This window comes from Mya arenaria, chromosome 5 (assembly GCF_026914265.1).
Source record: "Mya arenaria isolate MELC-2E11 chromosome 5, ASM2691426v1".
In the NCBI taxonomy this organism is placed as follows: Eukaryota; Metazoa; Mollusca; class Bivalvia; order Myida; family Myidae; genus Mya; species Mya arenaria.
In genome coordinates this window covers 29,653,690-29,673,470 of record NC_069126.1, presented here as the reverse complement: position 1 = coordinate 29,673,470, position 19,781 = coordinate 29,653,690, and the positions used below count along the sequence as shown (strand labels likewise).

Sequence of the window (19,781 nt, the reverse complement as noted above, 5' to 3'; positions counted from 1 at the left end):
ATAGGAAGGGTTAATGGAGACATTTCATGGGATAGCATTTGGGGCTTATACGGTCATGGTCAAGATCACTATTACTAAAAATAGATAACCGTTTGGTTCTGAATAAGTCTAGTTATGGTTGACATATTGTGATCAAACTTGGTATTTAGGAGAGTTCGGAGGGCACCCATGGGATTGCATTTTGGGACGCTAGATTCGAGGTCTATTGTACTGTAACTAAATTAGAAAAACAACAGTTGAAACTGTATCTCACAACGAAGGTTGAAGCTCTTCTGCCAATCATTGAAAACCTGGTTTGATCGCATTGCGGCCTTTTTTGAATGGTGTTTAATTTGCCTTCTTTTTCGCTTTTGACAGGGACATATTACATCATAATTGTTTTTATTTCTAAGACAAGGTGGCTTATATATAAATAATAATGTTTGAATAAAAAGAGAGCCCAAAGCTAGTTCACAATTATTAAAATAAGTCATACGTCATTGAATTAAAATAAATCATAGGTCATCACTGCGTTGTTTAAATTTAGAGTGTGTGTCATGATCATGTGTTTAATCTTTACTGCCGGGTGTATTGTGTTTATATTCTGTATAAAATCTAAAGTGGTTGTGGTGTTTTCCTGGACTATTAAAGTGTACATGTTTTGACAGACATTGCCTTTCATGATTTGATACTCGGAAGTGAATAATCTAGGATAATATTTGTGTGATCTGGTAAATAAACGTTATTATCCTATTCCATTAAATCTTATCTTCTTATTGCCTTATTTGAACATTAACAGCCATATAAGTAGTTTTCTCTCTAGCATATGTTTTTTCGATAAGAGGAGTTAATTTGATTGTTACTAAATACTGTCAAAAATATGTATAAAAAGTTGAAACGTCATAAAATTTAAGCTCATATCGTCTTCTTTCACTATTATTAACTACGTCTAAAGGATTGTTAATGGACCAATAGAGATTAAGTCCAGTGTATTGTTGGAATGTTTTTAAGATCATTATTCGACACAACTTAAAATTGAACATAGAATCAGTATGATTGTTAATGATACTTTTTCACCGAGAAGGCTAGGAACGTAAGTTCTAGAAGATTGTAACTCATCAATTATTTGCAGTTTTCTTAGGTCTGGAGATTATTTTTAATAAACTGAAAATATCCAGTAACTACATGTCAAACAGCGTCGTAACGGTTTATCAATCGATGAACGCAACATCTTCGGATATGATCGGATCGCAATTCATCGCATAACAATATACATGAAAACTATTGATCTTGTTATTTTTTGTATTGTGTCAGCAGGTCCCGTAAAATATAAATCAACATTTTAGAAAGTGTAAATTTATTACATGTTAAATGTATTGTTGCCAAAAGTGTTTCAATTTTACGTTTAAAAGTGATTTTAAGTGGTTGATCTTTTCCCACGTCCGGCGGAAATGTTTCCGGTTACAGTCGGGTCGTTCTATTTACAGAATGGGTAAGAAAGGGTTAGTGAAAAGTTGTTTTTTGAAATGAAATGAAGTATTTTTAAACAATTCTTGAATGAAATAATGAACTATTGGTGTAAATATAAGGAATGAATTGCGGGGTTGATGTCATTATCGGGGATAAGTAACATAGTATTATTACACTGCTCGATATCAATTGTTCGACGTTGTTATCTACTGATGGTATTGAGATAAAACTTGATTGTATTCTATTTTTATGTACTAGCTAACATTTTTACAGCAGTTTATATTGTGCATGTGTATTTTCATTAAATAGTAATAAAATACATTTCTATCATCCTGTCATGCATATTTATTATGTTATCTACCCTAAACCCTTCTTTTCATGAATGGTGTTTGACTTTTGATGAAATTAAAACCAATTTTGCCTTTTAGATAGATGGCAATTAGATAAAGTGCAGTGCACAGGTACTTTATAATCCTATCATGTATATTGACGTAGCACACACCTAATGAAACCTCCACTTGAAACTATTCAATATAATTTTTTGCACATGTTGTTAAGCATAGGACTATAATATTTTTGAAAGTTTCAAAGTAGCGGTTCGAATTCATCCAGAAGCATTACTTCTTCTTTTTTCAGTAACTGACATTTCTTTCAGAGTTTTATATTGTATTCTCATTAAACAGTAAAAAATACATTTCTACACATAAATATTAGCTTCTTTGAAGAGTTCATTACTTGCAAGCATGGCTGAAATGGGTGGTTGGGAATTACAAACTCTATTTCTTTTCACGAATATTTCTAGAATTAGTTCTTTTTAGATGGTCAAAACAATATGTAATATGTGGTATGGCTATTTCAGTACAATTTCATAATATTTGTTAATAGTGTGATAAATAGAATATTATTTCTGAAAGAAAATATGCTTCTTGTCACCATGACACCAAATTATAACCAAACTGTTAAAAAATAAATGAAATGAAGGATTGTTCTTGTCTCTCGGGTTATGTCATTTTCATACAAAATATCTCAGAACAGAATTTCCATTTTAACTAAAATTGTTATTTGACGGTTATGTTCTTTTAAACTATGCTTTTGAATCCCGTAAATGATACACATTAAGAACGTATCAAGCTGATCATGTTTGATGCTTGTTAGGGCCATATCTCGGAAATTACTTAAAATGAAACTTCAAATATAGATAGATGGCAATGAGAGAAAGTGCAGCGCACGAGAACAATAATCCTGCCCTGCATATAGTTACCACCCTTCACCTGATATTTTTATTTTAATAAGGCCACAACAAATTGATCATTTGTTCGTCGGATTTGCCGCACCTAAAATTCGAAAAACGAAAAAAAAACAAAAACTCTTTTTTTGCGCCCGCACATACTATTTAGCCGCGCATATTATTATTTTTATACTTCTGAATTTCCTCTATTTTCTGAAGTTCTTTTACTTAAAATTTAAACCTGCAACGTCGACTTCGGCCTTTTTGAAGGTATTTCCATGCTTTCATTCCCCGCGAGCAAACTTTCCTCGTGTCAGGACAAAATCAGGTCCGGGTAACCGCAAAACAGCCGATATTTGTTGACAGTCTTTTTTGTCGGGAATATTTTGCAGGACGCACCGTTGTTATTTATTTCCGGTATTAATTTGCACCTTGCAGGATACTTTCAGTTTTCGTTAATGTAAAATACACATTTTTAATTGAAAATCAGTGTCACAGTCAATGGGTTATAGTCTTCAGTAAACAACAACAGTTTCACAGCGTCGAAGGCAATAATTATTTATGTGTGTTTTAAGTAATTCATTGTTTTGTACTCAAAATTTAGTGTTAAATAATAACTAAATCAGATTTTGAGGGCAAAACTTATATTAAAATACACGGACACTCGACTTACAACAAATGAACATGTTTCCGTGAGTTTTTTTTTAAATTCTAAAATGCATTTCTCAGTTTTTAACTCTCAATGTCAAAGGCACTACAACCTTATCATTTGCTTCAAGAGGTTCAAATATAGACCTGACCCAATTTTTGGAAATGCTCAAATGATGAATTACTCTTACTAGTCTAAATAAAATTCTTTTGTGATAGTATTAAGTTACGGGATGAATACAATAGTTTTCTTTTTGGTTTCATATATCCATGCTTAAATTAAAGTTAATAGTAAAGCACTGGATCGTATTGCCATTTTTATATATTGAGACAGATTTTCATGTGATACAATCAAAACCTTTTAATTTATATTTAAACTAAGAACCTATGTTTGCAATTAAAAAGCATTTCTTGACATATTGCATGATATATTTGGTAAGAAATAAACTTTTTTATATTTTTTTTTAATTTTTCGCCTTGCGCTCGCCTCTGAATTGCCTGAAATTAAAAAAAAAGAGTTTTTTTGTTTTTTTTTTCGCTCGCTCGCTCCTACTTTTTTGGGGCAAAATCCGTAGAACAAATAATCAATTTGTTGTGGCCTAATAGGTGTTTGTCCATGCCAAATCTTGGAAATTACATAATTAATTTAAATGAAACCTGAAATGTAGATGGATATAAGAGGAAATTAATGCATAACCAATGAACTATACTCCTCCCTGGACTTTTTCAGTTATCTCGCCTTATCTGATAGTTTTTGAAAATCTGAGTTAGTCCGGTGCATATCTTGGTTATTTGTGAATTTCCGTTGCTCAACTTTATATCATTTCTTGAAAAATACTTTAAAATTTAATTCTCAAACCTGCCCCTATCTATCCATGTAATGAATTCTTCCAAATGTGTCTAATAATGCTACATTAATTCATCTCATACTAGCACAAATTCTGCCTTTTTATGCAAAATGGGTGTATGGGGAGCATCCGTCGCTTCCAGTTATATTCTTGTTTAAAATTGTATAGTTTAGTGAATTACAGAGATGTCCTTGTTACTTCAAGAATTGTTCTTCTATGCGACATATAACCCAAGTTTAGTCAGAGCACAATATTTTTTTTATATAATGCTTCGAAATCTGACATGGTTTGATGGTTTAAATGCGGTATTAAATAATTTTGTGATACGGAGTTAATGAAACCAGTGATTCTAAGAACAATAGTTATGAACTATGTGTGAAAACAAAATTAAACAATGTATTGTTAATTACATTTAGCTTTGAATTTTTATTCAAGACGCATAAAATGCATGATATAATAACAGGTTCAAAGTTTGAAACCGTGATAACATTAAACAATAGGTCGCATGACTACAATGATATCTGCATTATAAATGTATTACATGTATAACTCTTTTCTCATAAAGTGTTGAGTGTAAAATTAAAATAAACACAAAATGTACTAAACTAGTAATAGTATTTTGAGAATGACTGTTATTTGGATTTTGATGAAATAGTTTTACAAAATTAGGTAAGCTTTAGTTTTGTCTCCCTTCTTCCCATGTCAGTTCAATAATTTTGTTCGTCCATCTGTCAGTCAGTTTGTACGTCATACTTCATTTCCGCTCAATAACTGTATAGTGATTGGACCCAGGTACTTCATACTTGGTATACAGACTGGTCATGAATACTAGATGACCCATTTGATTTTGGGATCAGTAGATCAAAGGTAAAGGTCGTAGTGACATTGAGGTGAAAAAGTGGTTTCCGCTTAATAACTAAAGAACAGTTGCACACAGGAACACCATACTTGGTATATGCTAGTTGGTCATGACTAATAGATGGCCCCAATTGCTTTTGAGGTCAGTTGGTCAAATGTCAAGGCCACAGTGACTTCGAAGTGAAAAAAGGTTTTGGCCCAGGAACTTCATACTTGATTAGCTAGTTGGTCATGATAAGGATATGACCCTTATTGCTTTTGAGGTCAATGTCACAGTGAACTTTAGGTGACAAACAATTTGTTGATCACAAGTTTAGTACTTCACGTTTCGATTCTGCTCAATAGCTAAATAACGCTTTGGAGCATCAAACTTGGTATGCAGGTTGGTCATGACCATGAAATGACCCCTATGTTCTGCAGTTTCATATCCATCATTTATTATTTCTCACCTATGACAACAAAATGGAGGGAGCAAGCGCTTTGTCCAAAAAGAAATCTCTAGTTTATCTTAATTTTTGCAGTTTCAGTTTCAAGTGTGTAAGAATAAGGATGGTCATAATTGTATTCTTAAATACTTTTTATCTCAACAAAACAATCACAACTATTCAAGAAATGAAATTAATCACCAATATTATTTATTTTACAACTGATATCCCACCACTTCCACTGTCCACCAAGGATGTGACCAATCCAGTCCAATCGTAGACCAAGGTGGACACCCATCCACTCACATCGGCGAATAAGGTGGACACCCGTCCATTTCCATTGTCCACCAAGGCAGACACCCATCGACCCCTACATGCGAGTCGGGGTTGACACCCGCCCATCCCGACTGGACATAAATATGACCATGCGTCCATCCCCACCAAGGTTGACAACCGTCCATCTCTATTAACGTCCTAAGTTGCCACTCATCCACCCCGACTGGTAGGCATTTCTGAGGATGTCAAGTAAGAGTCATTTAAACAAAGAAACTAGACGAATGTATCAATATAACAAAAACCTGGTTATGTGAAATATGAAAGACTATATGTTCGTCTAAAATTATAAGTTTCGATGTTTATACCAAATTTGCATTTAAATGCATCTTCAATATCATTTATATGCTCTGGGTATTTTCGGGGGGGGGGGGGGGGGGGGGTTCCAGGTTAATAACCGCAAAATTCACCTCTTACGTGTCCTTTTTTCTTTCAAATGTGTATTCCGCATATGGTTTTCAACATTGAACACATTTTCTAGTTCTTGTTTATTTGTGCACTATTTGGGTAGAAGTTTCGGTGTATAGGACCGTCACTTTTTGATGCTGGGTAATTTCTTCTCTCTGATTGGTCCAAATAACTTCATCATGGTAAGAGTGCCGAAATGTGAAACGTAGAAATGGCTGATGACCGGGTTGATATTCAGATGCGCTTTCGATAGCAGATACATAATAACATAACTAAAACATGAATGGATCATTTTGTCTTCCCAAATGACTTGGATATACATAATTACTTTTACCCTGTCCGTCCGTCAGTCAGTCACACTTCATTTCAGCTCAATAACTAAAGAACGCTTGGGCCCAGGAACTTGATACATAGTATGCAGGTTGGTCATTACCAGTAGATGACCCCTAGTGAATTTGAGATCAGAAGGTCAAAGGTCGCGATGACCATGAGGTGTAATACGATTTCCGCTAAATAGCTGAAGCTTCTTTGGGTACAGGAATTTTATACTTGCAAGTTGGCTATGACCAGTTCATAATCATTGTTGATATTGAACTCAGTGGGTCAAACGTCAAGGTCGCTGTGACTTTCAGGTAAGAAGCAATATGTTGGCGGTGACCTAAAGCTAAAAATTGGTTTATGTTCAATCACTACAGAACTATTGGAACCAGGAACGCCATACTTGGTAGGCTGGTTAGTCATGACCATTAGATGACCTCTATTGATTATTAAATTAGTAGGTCTAAGATCGCGGTGACTTTGATGTGAAAATACGGTTTCCGCTGAATAACTGAAATTCCTTTGGGTCAAGGAACTTCATACTTGGTTTGCAAGTTGGCTTTGATCAGTACATAACCCTTATTGATTTGAAATCAGTGGGTCAAAGGTCAAGGTCGCTATGACCTTCAGTTGGCGGTGACCGTTAGCTGAAAATTGGTCTCCGCTCACCCTTCCCTAAATTTGCCACGAATTGGACGTGGAAAATGGGTGGCAGTTGGTGGAGGATCTGAACAGGTGGCATTTGGTGATAAATTATGAAAAACTAAAGAAAATGGGACATTGATCTAATTTTCACCATTTTTCACATTTTTTTTCACCAGATGCCACCCAACGTGGCAGCTTATGGAGTATTGGAACGTTTTCCAAACATTTAACATCAAATCCAATTATCAGTTTCTTTGACCTGTTTTTCACCAAATACTACGTGGCACTGAATTATGCATACAACAACCTTGAACAAAAAATATCATTCTTTGCAGTCATTTAGTTTTAAATGTACACAAAATTACATCCTAGGATTCTAGTTGATGGTGAAGAGCTGTCTGCATTTCTACATTGGAGACATTCCGAAAACAGTTTATGTATTATTACATTTGGAGGTTTCATCAGCATAGCATTATTCAAAATTTATTTGTCAAATTAGATGTATAAACAAATTGACAACATTATAAACTTACTCTTATTTATGTATCTCCAGCTTTGGGCCTCGCCGGATTAATACCAAATCTTACAACAAAATGATATAAGAAAACAAAATGTATAAGAATCCAGCCTTATAAATTTATACACAGTGATTCATAGCAAATATTTTTAACAAGAGCACGGCAGAATAAAACCCTCATCTGTTGTATTAGCTATGGCGATTCTGAAAACAGACGAGCTAAAAAGTTAATTAAACTACATGGCATTTTGAATATTGAAATAAATTACCTTTTTCTTTTCTTAAGTGATACACATCGGATTTTTTTTCTTTGCAAGTTTGGTTGTTGTTCAGGTGCTTTACTTCTTCTGCCATAAAAGTCCTCTATTCATATTTCTTTCTGAAAAAGGGAACATAAGTAAATCTGTTCAAGGTAACAGGATTTGCCTCACAGAAAAAATGTTATTTGTTCTATAATTAAAGCCAGAAATAATGGCTTGGATATACATTGTGTATTCATGTCTTTGCGGACATGTGTTCACCAAGATTCATTTGAATATCTTTATTTTTTTCAAATGATATGCGACCAAAGTCTTTTTCAATACCTCAACTGTTTTTCTTCAAAAAATACACATCCTCTATATCATATACATCTTTGTTTTTCCTGTCTGTCATTTAACATTGTTTATCTCTCCTTTTTAATACTTAGGCTAGAGGGTTTTTTATCTTTAGATTTAAGGGAGATTTTTAAAAAGAAATTGGTAAGGAGGAGGAAATAAAAATAAAAGGAATGAAATGTTTTGGAGGAGAATAAAATAAAAATAAAACAAATTATTCCTCGATGTTTTTATTTTCAAATTTTCTTATATCATGAAGACAAAACACTCCTGACTTGTGTCAATCAGTTAAAATGCTGTACTAAGTAATGGTGAGAAATCACCATAAAGTTTTAAAAACATAACTGTTTGAAATGATAGTTTCAAATGTTCGAACCAAGAATCTTATCCTTTGGAACATGATATTCGATTACGAAACCGATACGGACCGAAAAATGCACATTGCCAACAAATTGACCTGTCTAATTTTCATTGAAATCTGGTACTTTCGAGTATGATGTTGAATTCCACATGGAATCAGTTGATATTTTGTGGTCTATTACAAAAGACTTGAGCTAAAGCTCAAACCTTAAAACTACGAATTTTTATATTTTTTTATTTGGGTTTTGCAATATTTAGGTACTGCGTTGCCGTAAACCTAAAAAATATAAAAACTCTAGTCTTAGTACCCTTTAAATATGTTTTAGCTAATGAAATATTATAAAACTATGCTGTCCAGTTATCATTTAAAGTTATTGTGATATTCATATAGTTACCAAAAACGTCTTACAATCTCATTAATGGATATGAGTGCATGGTAATCTTTTGGGTAGGTTGTGTCTGAAAAACTGTAGTGTATAATATTCCTCTTATACATCTTCCAACTTCATTGTACAAATTGAATGATACTTTTTAACTTTAGTACATTCCTATACTGAATAGATGAAAATTATTTTGGAAAAAGGTGAAACCTTTTTGACAGCACATGCATAAAGCTAATCTCCAACCTTTTAATCAATCGGTTTTATTTATCAAAACTGCAAAGAAATCTCTATTTTCCCAATGTTCATAGTTCCACAAAGGCGAATGTTACTGTCAGAAGATTCAAATATTTTGAGCAAATTTTCCAGTAGAGGTCATTCCGAGTGTAAATCAAACATAAATAGGATCCCTTCACCTTGGGGGAAAAACAATAGAGCCTGCACACAGAAAACTTGTTTAATTCATCGTCGTCGTCGTCGTCATCATCATCATCATCATCATCGTCGTCGTCGTCGTCGTCGTCGTCATCATCATCATCATCATCATCATCATCATCATCATCATCGTCTTCGTCGTCATCATCATCATCAGCAGCAGCAGCGGCAGCAGCAGCAGGAGCATCATCACCATCACCATTATCATCGTCGTCTTCGTCGTCGTTGTCGTAGTTGTTGTTGTTGTTTCTGTCACAATCACCTGCGCTACAATCATCATAATCACCACACCACAAAGATCACAATCACTACCACCACAATCATCATAATCACTACCACCACTACAATCATCATACTTACCACCACCACACTCAACCACTTCTATCACAACTATCATAATATCCACCACCACCACCTCAATCATCACCACCACAGTCATCATAATCACCATCAACACAATTATCATAATCACCACCACCACCACCCCCACCACATTCATCATAATCACCACCACATAATTATCATGATCACCACCACCATCATCAATAGAACCACCAACATCATAATCATCATCAATAGAATCACCAGCATCATAATCATCATCAATAGAACCACCAACATCATCAGCAGTAGCGGAAACAACTACAGGGCTATAGCTTACTTTGTTGTTATACAATGCCTCAATAAAGATTATGTTGTTTAAAGGAGTCATAAGGTAGCAAGAGTCAAGTTTTACTTTAAGTTAATTGCAACAGCAACATGAGTAATAGTAGAAGAGAATGTAGTTAAAGTAGTAGTGAAAGATAGTAAAAAGAAAGTGAAAGAAATTCTAAAAGTCCGTATTACCAGTTAAATTTAAATAGTAGCATATGTAATGATGCTAAAGCAGCAGCATAAACAGCAACTGAATGCTATTTTAATTCCATGATGATAATTAATGATGAGTTCCAGCTTTAAAAACTCTTGAGATGTTTTTAAGTCTTTTTCACAAAATGCTACCAAAAACACTCAACGAACTATATTTTCACTAACTGCCATATCAAAAGTCCAACTTTTCACCAAATACCAAATTAAAATATTTTTTTCACCATATGCAAGATCCGATTGGGTGGAAATATCGTGGCAGTTCGTGAAATTCTGGATATTCCACCAAGTGCCACCCATTTTCTCCAATATAATGCCTACTAAATCCATGGCATTTGGTGGAAGTTGGTGGCAAATTTAGGGAAGGGCAATAACCCCCTATTGATTTTGAGATCAGTATGTCAAAGGTCAATGTCACGATGACCTTGAGGTGAAAACCGTTCCGCTGTATAACTAAACAACGCTTGCATCCAGAAACTTTATACTTGGTTTACCTGTTGATCATGACTTGTTGATGACCCCTATTGATTTTGAGATCATTGTTCAATGGTCAATGTAACGATGAACTTGAGGCGAAAAAAAAACGGTTTCCACTCAATAACTTAAGAAAACTTGCACCAAGGAACAAGTAACTTGAGGTAAAACTAACAGTTTTCCCTTAAATGACTCAACAACGCTTGCACCAAGAAACTTATGATAATTGATATGCCAGTTGATCATGACTATATGGTTTATTTCAACCAATTTTCTTTTTCTTTTAAGATTATTTCTTAGAAATCTTTTTTTTTTTATATATTAACGTTTTAGCTTGACTATTTGAAGAAAAAGGAGGGCTTTTCTACTCGTCCCAGCATCGGCGTCTGGTCAAAGTTTTAGGGCAAGTTAGGATTGGGAATACTCATGGCCTATTCTTTATTAATACTTTTCTTTAATCTTTTGGGAACATTATGCCAAAAAATCAAAATGTTTTACCGTCTCATTAAAAAAAATTAATAAAGTTTGTAATTCCCATCCACCTATTTCAGCCGTGCCTGCAAGTTATAAAATCTTCACAGGAGCTAATATTTATGTGTAAAAATGTTTTTAATTACTTTTTAATGAAAATACAATATTAACTTTTTGTAAAAAAATGTTAGCTAATGAAAACAAAGAAGAAAAAAAATAAAAATATATTTGTGCTTCTGGCTGGATTCGAACCACTGCCTTGAAACCCTCAAAAGATTTGTAGTCCTGTGCATTTAACAACACAGGCTAAAGCATTAAAATTGAAGAGTTTCAAGTGGAGGTTTTTATTAGATGTGTGCTACCAAAGTGGCTTGATGACAAAGGCTCATTAAAGTCACAATAAATAATTTCAACTAGCCAAAATTAAATTTTATACATACTTGAACATTTAAATTATCAATATTATACATTGCCATAAACATAAAATGAGATTTGTATACTGTAATATGAAAATGAGATGTAAAAATGAAGACTTATAGATCCGAAATATTGATTTCTTTGTCTTAATGTTTTACTTCTTTGTTTTAATTTATAACAGTTAAGGTTACATCTAACAACGAAAATCTAAACATGTCATAGTGGGAAATCACAAAACTTATTTAAATGAGAGGCTTTAAATCAAGATTTAGGCTGATGTTATTGAAGTTTGTTTGAAACATTGCGGCATGTAAAATTTTGTTGCTACAGGTAAGCTGGAGTGTTTACCTGTCTCAATGTCCTGAGAAGAAAAGTTTTCGCGTTGTCTGTATCATGTATATTAAGGTAGCACACCCTTCAGGAAAACCTCCATTTGAAACTCTTCAATTTTAATGCTGTAGCCTATACTGTTAAGCGCAGGACTACAAATCTTTTGAGGGGTTCAAAGTAGCAGTATCAATCCACCCGGAAGCATTTATTTTTTTCTCTCTTTGTTTCAGTAGGCCGACACATAATATTAGGTTCTTTGAATATTTCATTACTAGCAGGCCTGGCTGAAATAGGTGGTTGGGAATTTCAAAATCAAATTTCTCATGAATGTTTTTGAACAGGTTGATTTTTGTTTCAAACTTTGCTGTTTCCATTTTTGGACAATCATAACAGTATGTTTAAAGATATTTTTATAATTGTAATGCAAATAGTGCGATTTCATGCAATTTTAGCTTAATAAAGCTGCACTCTCACAGATTGAACGTTTTGACAACTTTTTAATTTTTTGTCTTGGAACGTACCAATTTTTGCGAAACTCCATGCAAACCAGTTACATAAGACTGCTGACCAAAATTTAGATCGCAGATTGTTATATTTAAGTTCAAGAATTGATGTTATTATGCATTTTTCTTAAACCGTTAGTAACGGTTTAAGCCATAAAACATTAATTTTCCAACGGAAATATGAAACTCAGCGATCTGATCTTTGTCAGCAATCTTTAATTTAATATCACTGATTTGCAGATATTTACACAAAAAATTGATCTTCCCAAGAACAAAAAAATAAAAAATAAATCTGTGAGAGTGCAGCTTTAACTAATCTGCTATATAGTCTAACTATAAAGTGTTTTTTTCATATTTTGTTTGTATTCGTCGAGAGTTTTTACTAAACAAGTGCACATGGTAGTGAGTAGTAAACTAATGATTTTGTTATTATGATACCAATTAAATATTAAAAAATAAAGAAATAAAGGATATTTCTTGTCTCTCGGTCGATGTCATTTTTCATAAAAAAAAATCTGAAATGGGTGAAGGGTAATTGAAGTATATCGAAAAAAGATTGTAATTATATGGTAAAGTTCTTTAAATTTGGTTTTAAATCCCGTAAAATAATCATATTAAAAATTATCAAGCTGATCATAGTTTGAAATGATGCCCATAAGAGTCCTTTTACTATAATTAATTAAGTTATTTCCTCTTAAGCATTTCTTCTTGACTGGTGCTAGTTTGGGCCATATCATGGAAATTACCTAGAGGATTGAAATGAAACTATATTTTAAGTTGGCTCCCTTTACCTGATATTTTTCAAAAATACATACATGTTCAGGCCATATTTTGAAAAGTACAAAAATTGATTGAAATAGAGCTTGAAATGTAGATAGATGTCTAAAAGAGGAAGTGCATTACCCAAAGTTCCTAATCCTGTTCTGCGTTTGCGTCAGTTATGTCCCCTTATTTGATATTTTTTAAAAATCTGAGTTTTTCAGGTCCAAATCTTAGATATTGTGAATTTTGATTGCTGTTTTTAGCTCCTGAAAGTGGTTATATTATATCGCACAGTCGGTCTATCTGTCCGCAAATCTGTGTCTCCGGCTCAACTTCTCGTGTTCTCTTGTATGGACTATTCAAAAATAACTTGTCGCATGTGTTCAGCATATTTAGACGGTGTGTCGTGTACACTACAATACCTGTGTTCCTACCTTTACGGTCAAGGTCACTTAGTTGTTGAATACTAAGGAATGCTGCATATAAGGCCATATAGTATAGGAAGTCGTGTCCGGGCTGTAAATTGCTCTTTTATCAGTATGGGCAGATTTTGAAATAATTGCCACATGTGTTTGACATACCAAAACAACGTGTCGAGTGCAAGCCCTGTGTCCTTTCATGTAAGGTCAAGGTCACACGTAGAGTTTGAATAATATGGAATGCTGCATATGAGACATACGGTACTGCAGACGAAAATAGTGCTATTGGACAAATATATTTAAACAAGCCCGAGCTCCCGTGAGAAATCGTTTATGAGCGCAGGGCTTTTTCTGCCCATTTTGGGAAAAAGTCCCTAGACATTTTGGGAAATCTTGCGTCGTGAAAATGCCGAAATTGGGAAACTTTACAGTTAAAAGAAAAATCTGTCTAGTCTCCTGTGTATTAGGAAATTATTTAAGTTTATTTTCCCTTTAAAAGACCCAAAATGGCTCTATCAATCGTTGGGGTGTAAATATCTATTGCAATAAATCATGACAGATCATATTTCATATTTCGTATCTCTGAATGTGATGAACATCAATGATTTCCGTGTTCAACTACCAAAATAAATGTTTACATCACAGAATTTATTAAGATGTTGAAAATGAACCAGTAGGTAAAAAGAATTTCTAAAAAAAAAGATTTTTTTTTTTATCTTTTTTATTTTTGAGTGGGATTTTTTCCTGAAGATTGGGAACAATATCTTATATTTTGCTTTGGGAATGGTCCGAGAGTGATTAGTCGGACCCTTGGGTACTAAAGAAAAAGCCCTGGACCAACTTTGACCCTGGAAAAATTCAGTGCAGAAGTCGGTAGTCTGGAATCTGAAGATCAAAGACATGGGCCGTAAACCATGCGCTGAATGGTTGTTTATTCAATTTAAGTATATATATAAAACATGTCAAGAGCAATTAATGCCAAAGTGACAAGTGATTAACAATCAACCGCGTCCATTAACAGCAGTCAAACTCAAATGTCGTGAGTATCTTCGACCATTATGTAGATAATAACGTACAGCTTTGTCAGTATTAGCTTATTACGAACAACAATACTTCAATATCAAAAAATGAAATGTTATGTAATTCAATTCTATTTGATTTATTAGCTTGACATAAAAGATAATTATTGGAAGTTTTTAATGCCTTAACAGATAAACATTTAACATTTTTTTGTAGCATGCAATTGGTCGAAAAAGCGCGGGAAACAGGTAAATGAAAGTGAAAAGATAACTGTTTTACGTAAATCATTGTGTATCTACAGTTAAGTTCTATTACAGAACATTTTGATTGCTATGCCATTTTTATAAAAGCACAGTGTAGGGATATTGGCAATTAGGAACGTTTTTATTTACTTCCGGAAGAATCCAAAGGTGAAAGTTAAACTGAAAGCAGAACGCAAGAACGCGTGGATTTTGACAAGGATACGTTGGGTTACAGAACAAATAATACATGCAGAATTCCTCAACACTTACCGACACAACTCAGATAATACAATACATTCAATGTACCGATTGAAAGGTAAATTTAAAAAAATCCCTACGTACCGTCCCTTATGATTTTAAGGCCCGTGACCAGAAACAAGACCTTTTTCGGCCTAGAATATTTTGGTTAGTTTTGTTACAGGGATACATGAATGATAATGTCATAATGATAAAAAAGTATCTCTGAACGTTCATCACCGGGTTCGTGGCTTGGAGAATTTCCCACTTCTTGGTATAGTTTCATTATAAATACATCAGACGTCCTGAATAATTATGTAAATGCAAATGTATTTTTGCAGTTAAGTTTATTCCAACCAATTTTGGGCAGAACTTTAGTCTTAAATTAGATGTTAGACTATAATAATAAGACTTATCTGTTGTTATATATATTGATAAAAGCAGGTTGTTTTGGTATTTTGGGAATATGACCTTTACCTGTGATATTAGAAATTTCGCGTCAATTTTGGCAAAATTGGGAAATTCTTCATAAATAATTACAAAGGATCTGATTTATATAATACTATAATATAATAACATTGGTATTTTCAAAATAATATGCACTGACCCCGTTAACACCTTACATTGTTTAATCCATTGTTTAAACTCTTTTAAATAGTCAATTGTTTGATTAACAAGTTATTAAAAAAATCAAAGACAATTTAATGGACTTGCAAAATCTGCAGTCTATTAAAAAGATGACTTTCAGACTCATACGACATAGAGATAATGGAATGAATATATCAATATTTTTAATTTATTCCAATTTGCACATAGACTTGTTTGCAATTGTTAAAAAACAAATGAATGAATTTTGTAAAATTTCATCAACATGATTTCTTCGGCATTCATTAAAAAGTAAATACACCATCATTATATTAAAAAAAACTTGGTCGTTTCACCCAGTTGTCTACTTTCAGTTTCACTTCTCAGTTCTGTCATTTTTCGATTGTGGCAATAAAGGTCAATGTCATGTATGTAAACATGTAGGTGAGGCATGACAAAGAACAGCATTGTCTATTAGCTATTTTAATCCCCTTATGCACCGAATAATTTAATGTCAACTTTGAATCATTAATCCTTTTGTTGACAACGATACTTGTTTTTAACACAATGTTTTAACTTTTAATTTGTAACATGCTGATTGGATAAAAAATGTCTCTGTGAATAGACGCTTGCATGTAGGGGAAGTAACTGTTTTGTTTATATTTTCATTGTCTTTTTTTTCTTATTTTCTTTTGAAGTTTTTGAACTCTAGATTCGGAAATTTTATTTGGAAATTGGGAAAAAAGATACTTTTTGCGATTGGGAACATGACCAAATACCGGCTATAAATATTGCCAAAAAAAAACCTGGTAGCGATCTGTTACGAAGACTGGCGATATTATATTTTAATGTTATCGAAGTTGTACCTGTAAGTGTTCAGTTAAAAAGGATGCATGTATTATTTTTATACGCCCGAAGGGTCGTATTATGTTATGGCCTCCATCGTCTGTCCGTCTCTATGTCCGTCTGTCCGTCCGTTAGCAATTCCGTGTCCGGGCCATAACTTGGTAACTAATAAAGCGATTTTCAGATAACTTTATACAAATCATCACTACATTAAAAGGATGTGTCGCGCGCAATTTCCAGGTCCATACCTCAAAGACTAGAATCACCATGGGGGTGCGTTAGCAAATCCGTGTCCGGGCCAGTCAACTTGGTCACTAATAAAGTCATTTTCAAATAACTTTATACAAAGCATCATTACATTAAAAGGATGTGTCGCGCGCAATTTCCAGGTCCATACCTCAAACACTAGAATCACCATGGGGGGACGTTAGCAATTCCATGTCCAGGCCATAACTGGGTTACTATTAAAGCAATTTTCAAATAACTTTATACAAATCATCTCTACATTAAAAGGATTTGTCAAGCATGCTTTCCAGGTCGGCACCTCAAAGGCTAATTTCACTGGGGGGCGTTAGCAATTCCGTGTCCGGGCCATAACTTGGTAACTAATAAAGCGATTTTCAAATAACTTTATACAAATCATCACTACATTAAAAGGATGTGTCGCGCGCAATTTCCAGGTCCATACCTCAAACACTAGAATCACCATGGGGGGACGTTAGCAATTCCATGTCCAGGCCATAACTGGGTTACTATTAAAGCAATTTTCAAATAACTTTATACAAATCATCTCTACATTAAAAGGATTTGTCAAGCATGCTTTCCAGGTCGGCACCTCAAAGGCTAATTTCACTGGGGGGCGTTAGCAATTCCGTGTCCGGGCCATAACTTGGTAACTAATAAAGCGATTTTCAAATAACTTTATACAAATCATCACTACATTAAAAGGATGTGTCGCGCGCAATTTCCAGGTCCATACCTCAAAGACTAGAATCACCATGGGGGTGCGTTAGCAAATCCGTGTCCGGGCCACAACTTGGTCACTAATAAAGTCATTTTCAAATAACTTTATACAAAGCATCATTACATTAAAAGGATGTGTCGCGCGCAATTTCCAGTTCCATACCTCAAACACTAGAATCACCATGGGGGGTGGACGTTAGCAATTCCATGTCCAGGCCATAACTGGGTTACTAGCAATTTTCAAATAACTTTATACAAATCATCTCTACATTAAAAGGATTTGTCAAGCATGCTTTCCAGGTCCGTACCTCAAAGGCTAATTTCTCTGGGGGGCGTTAGCAATTCCGTTAGCAATTCCGTGTCCAGGCAACAACTTTGTGTTACTACTAATAAAGGAATTTTTAGAAAACGTAAAAAAATACTGTTGAACAAAGGTTTTTATTAGCACTGCTAACTTAAGTATCATTAAAGTTTCAATATTGGAAGTTTAAGCCTTTGTTGTAAACACTTCACACCTAGTAAGCAGTATACTAGCATAACCTAAATGTTTATTAAAGACCTCAAGCCGAATCTTCTTCGGGCGTATAATGCTCCGTTTCGCGGTGCTCTTGTTTATGTAATCAGATGCATCATTGTTAAAATCCAATATGCGATGACATTTTTCACGCTTTTACTTTCAGTTTCATTTTCACCTTAGGATTCTTCCGGAAGTAAACAAAAACATTCAGCGTTCCTATTGCCAATATCCTTTTATTGTTCCTTTATAAAAATGACAGAGCTATCAACATGTTTTGTAATAGAACTTCACTGTAGATAGACCAAGATTTACCTCAAATAGTTCTCCTTTCACTTTCATTAAAATTGACAGGAAGTAAATGTAAAAGCACCTGTTTCCTGCCCTTTTTGGACCATCTGCATGCGCTGAAGAGCTAGACGAAAATTGTTGTTTTTTACGCATTTACAAACTTCCAACATTTATGTTTTATTTTTAGCTAATATGTGAAATGTAATAAAATAACATTTCGATTCTTGATATAGAAACAGTTCAGTTCAGTTCCATAGTTTATTGTATAAAACAATACAATGTTTATAGCATGAACAAAATGATACAATCAAATGGGTAGAATAGAACAGTATCAAGACATTTTCAAGAGCATACAATGTTAACGATGTTATACAAAAGTGTTTCTAGGTTTAGTTATTGAAAATATTTTTTTATGATATTCTAATTTTATTTGCAAAGAATAGGAATTTTGAAATATTATAAATAATTTTCTTTGATTTTGAGCTCATTCGAATGTTAAATTTGTGGCAAAAATATTTTTTAAACAATTTATTCCTTAGTTCTTTGTAATTTGGGCACACTAGAAGAAAGTGATATTCCGATTCGATTAAGTTCGTGTTGCAGGATTTACAAAATCTTTCTCTTTGAGGTTTTTTTTATATCTTCCAGTTTCAATTGCCAATTGGTGTGATGATGTTCGAAATTTCGCTAAAGTATATTTTAAATGTTTTTCAGTTATTAAGTCAAGATAAATTTCTTTTTCGAATGTATGTTTGTATAGAGCATAACTGGTTAATTTTGAGGTGTTGATTACTTCGGAGTACCATTTTTAGCTCTACTGGCCAAAGGCCAGAAGAGCTTATGCGATGGTAATGTGTACGTAGTATGTGCATCCGTGCGTCCGTGCGTCTGTAAACAATTGCTTGTGAACACGATACAGTCTTCAGTTTTGATTGTATCTCGATGAAACTTGTACAGTATCTAGATATCCATTAGAGCTCGGTTCCTTTCGAAAACCAGCCAGATCCGCCCATGCATGCCTTGATTATGGCCCTTGATAGTATAAAAAAATGCTATTGTGTAAACAATTGGTTGTGAACACGATACAGTCTTCAGTTTTGATTATATCTCGATGAAACTTGTACAGTATCTAGATATCCATTAGAGCTTGGTTCCTTTCGAAAACCAGCAAGATCCGCCCATGAATGCCTAGATTATGGGCCATGAAAGTTTTAAAGAAATGCTTTCTATTTTTAGCCAGGTCTGCATGAGCGAATTCTATTTTTAGCCAAGTTTACATGTATATGTTAATTCAAGTCTAGAGTTAAGGGAGACAATTTGCAAGTCTAGGATTTTGAGAGACAATTTGCTTTTTGCTTCTGCAGTTGATTTTGTGAATTACTCTGCCTTGTTCTT

General features: G+C 33.8%; 1 protein-coding gene across 1 annotated transcript in view; it reads left to right on the top strand.

The window, feature by feature from the left end:
• The first annotated feature begins 572 nt into the window (after window positions 1-572).
• Window positions 573-19,781, top strand: part of LOC128233828 (J domain-containing protein DDB_G0295729-like) — a 51,978-nt gene continuing 32,769 nt past the window's right edge. Inside the window, exon 1 of the mRNA XM_052947684.1 lies at window positions 573-710. The gene's annotated coding sequence lies outside the window, so the exon portion shown is untranslated. The remainder of the gene's footprint in view (window positions 711-19,781) is intronic.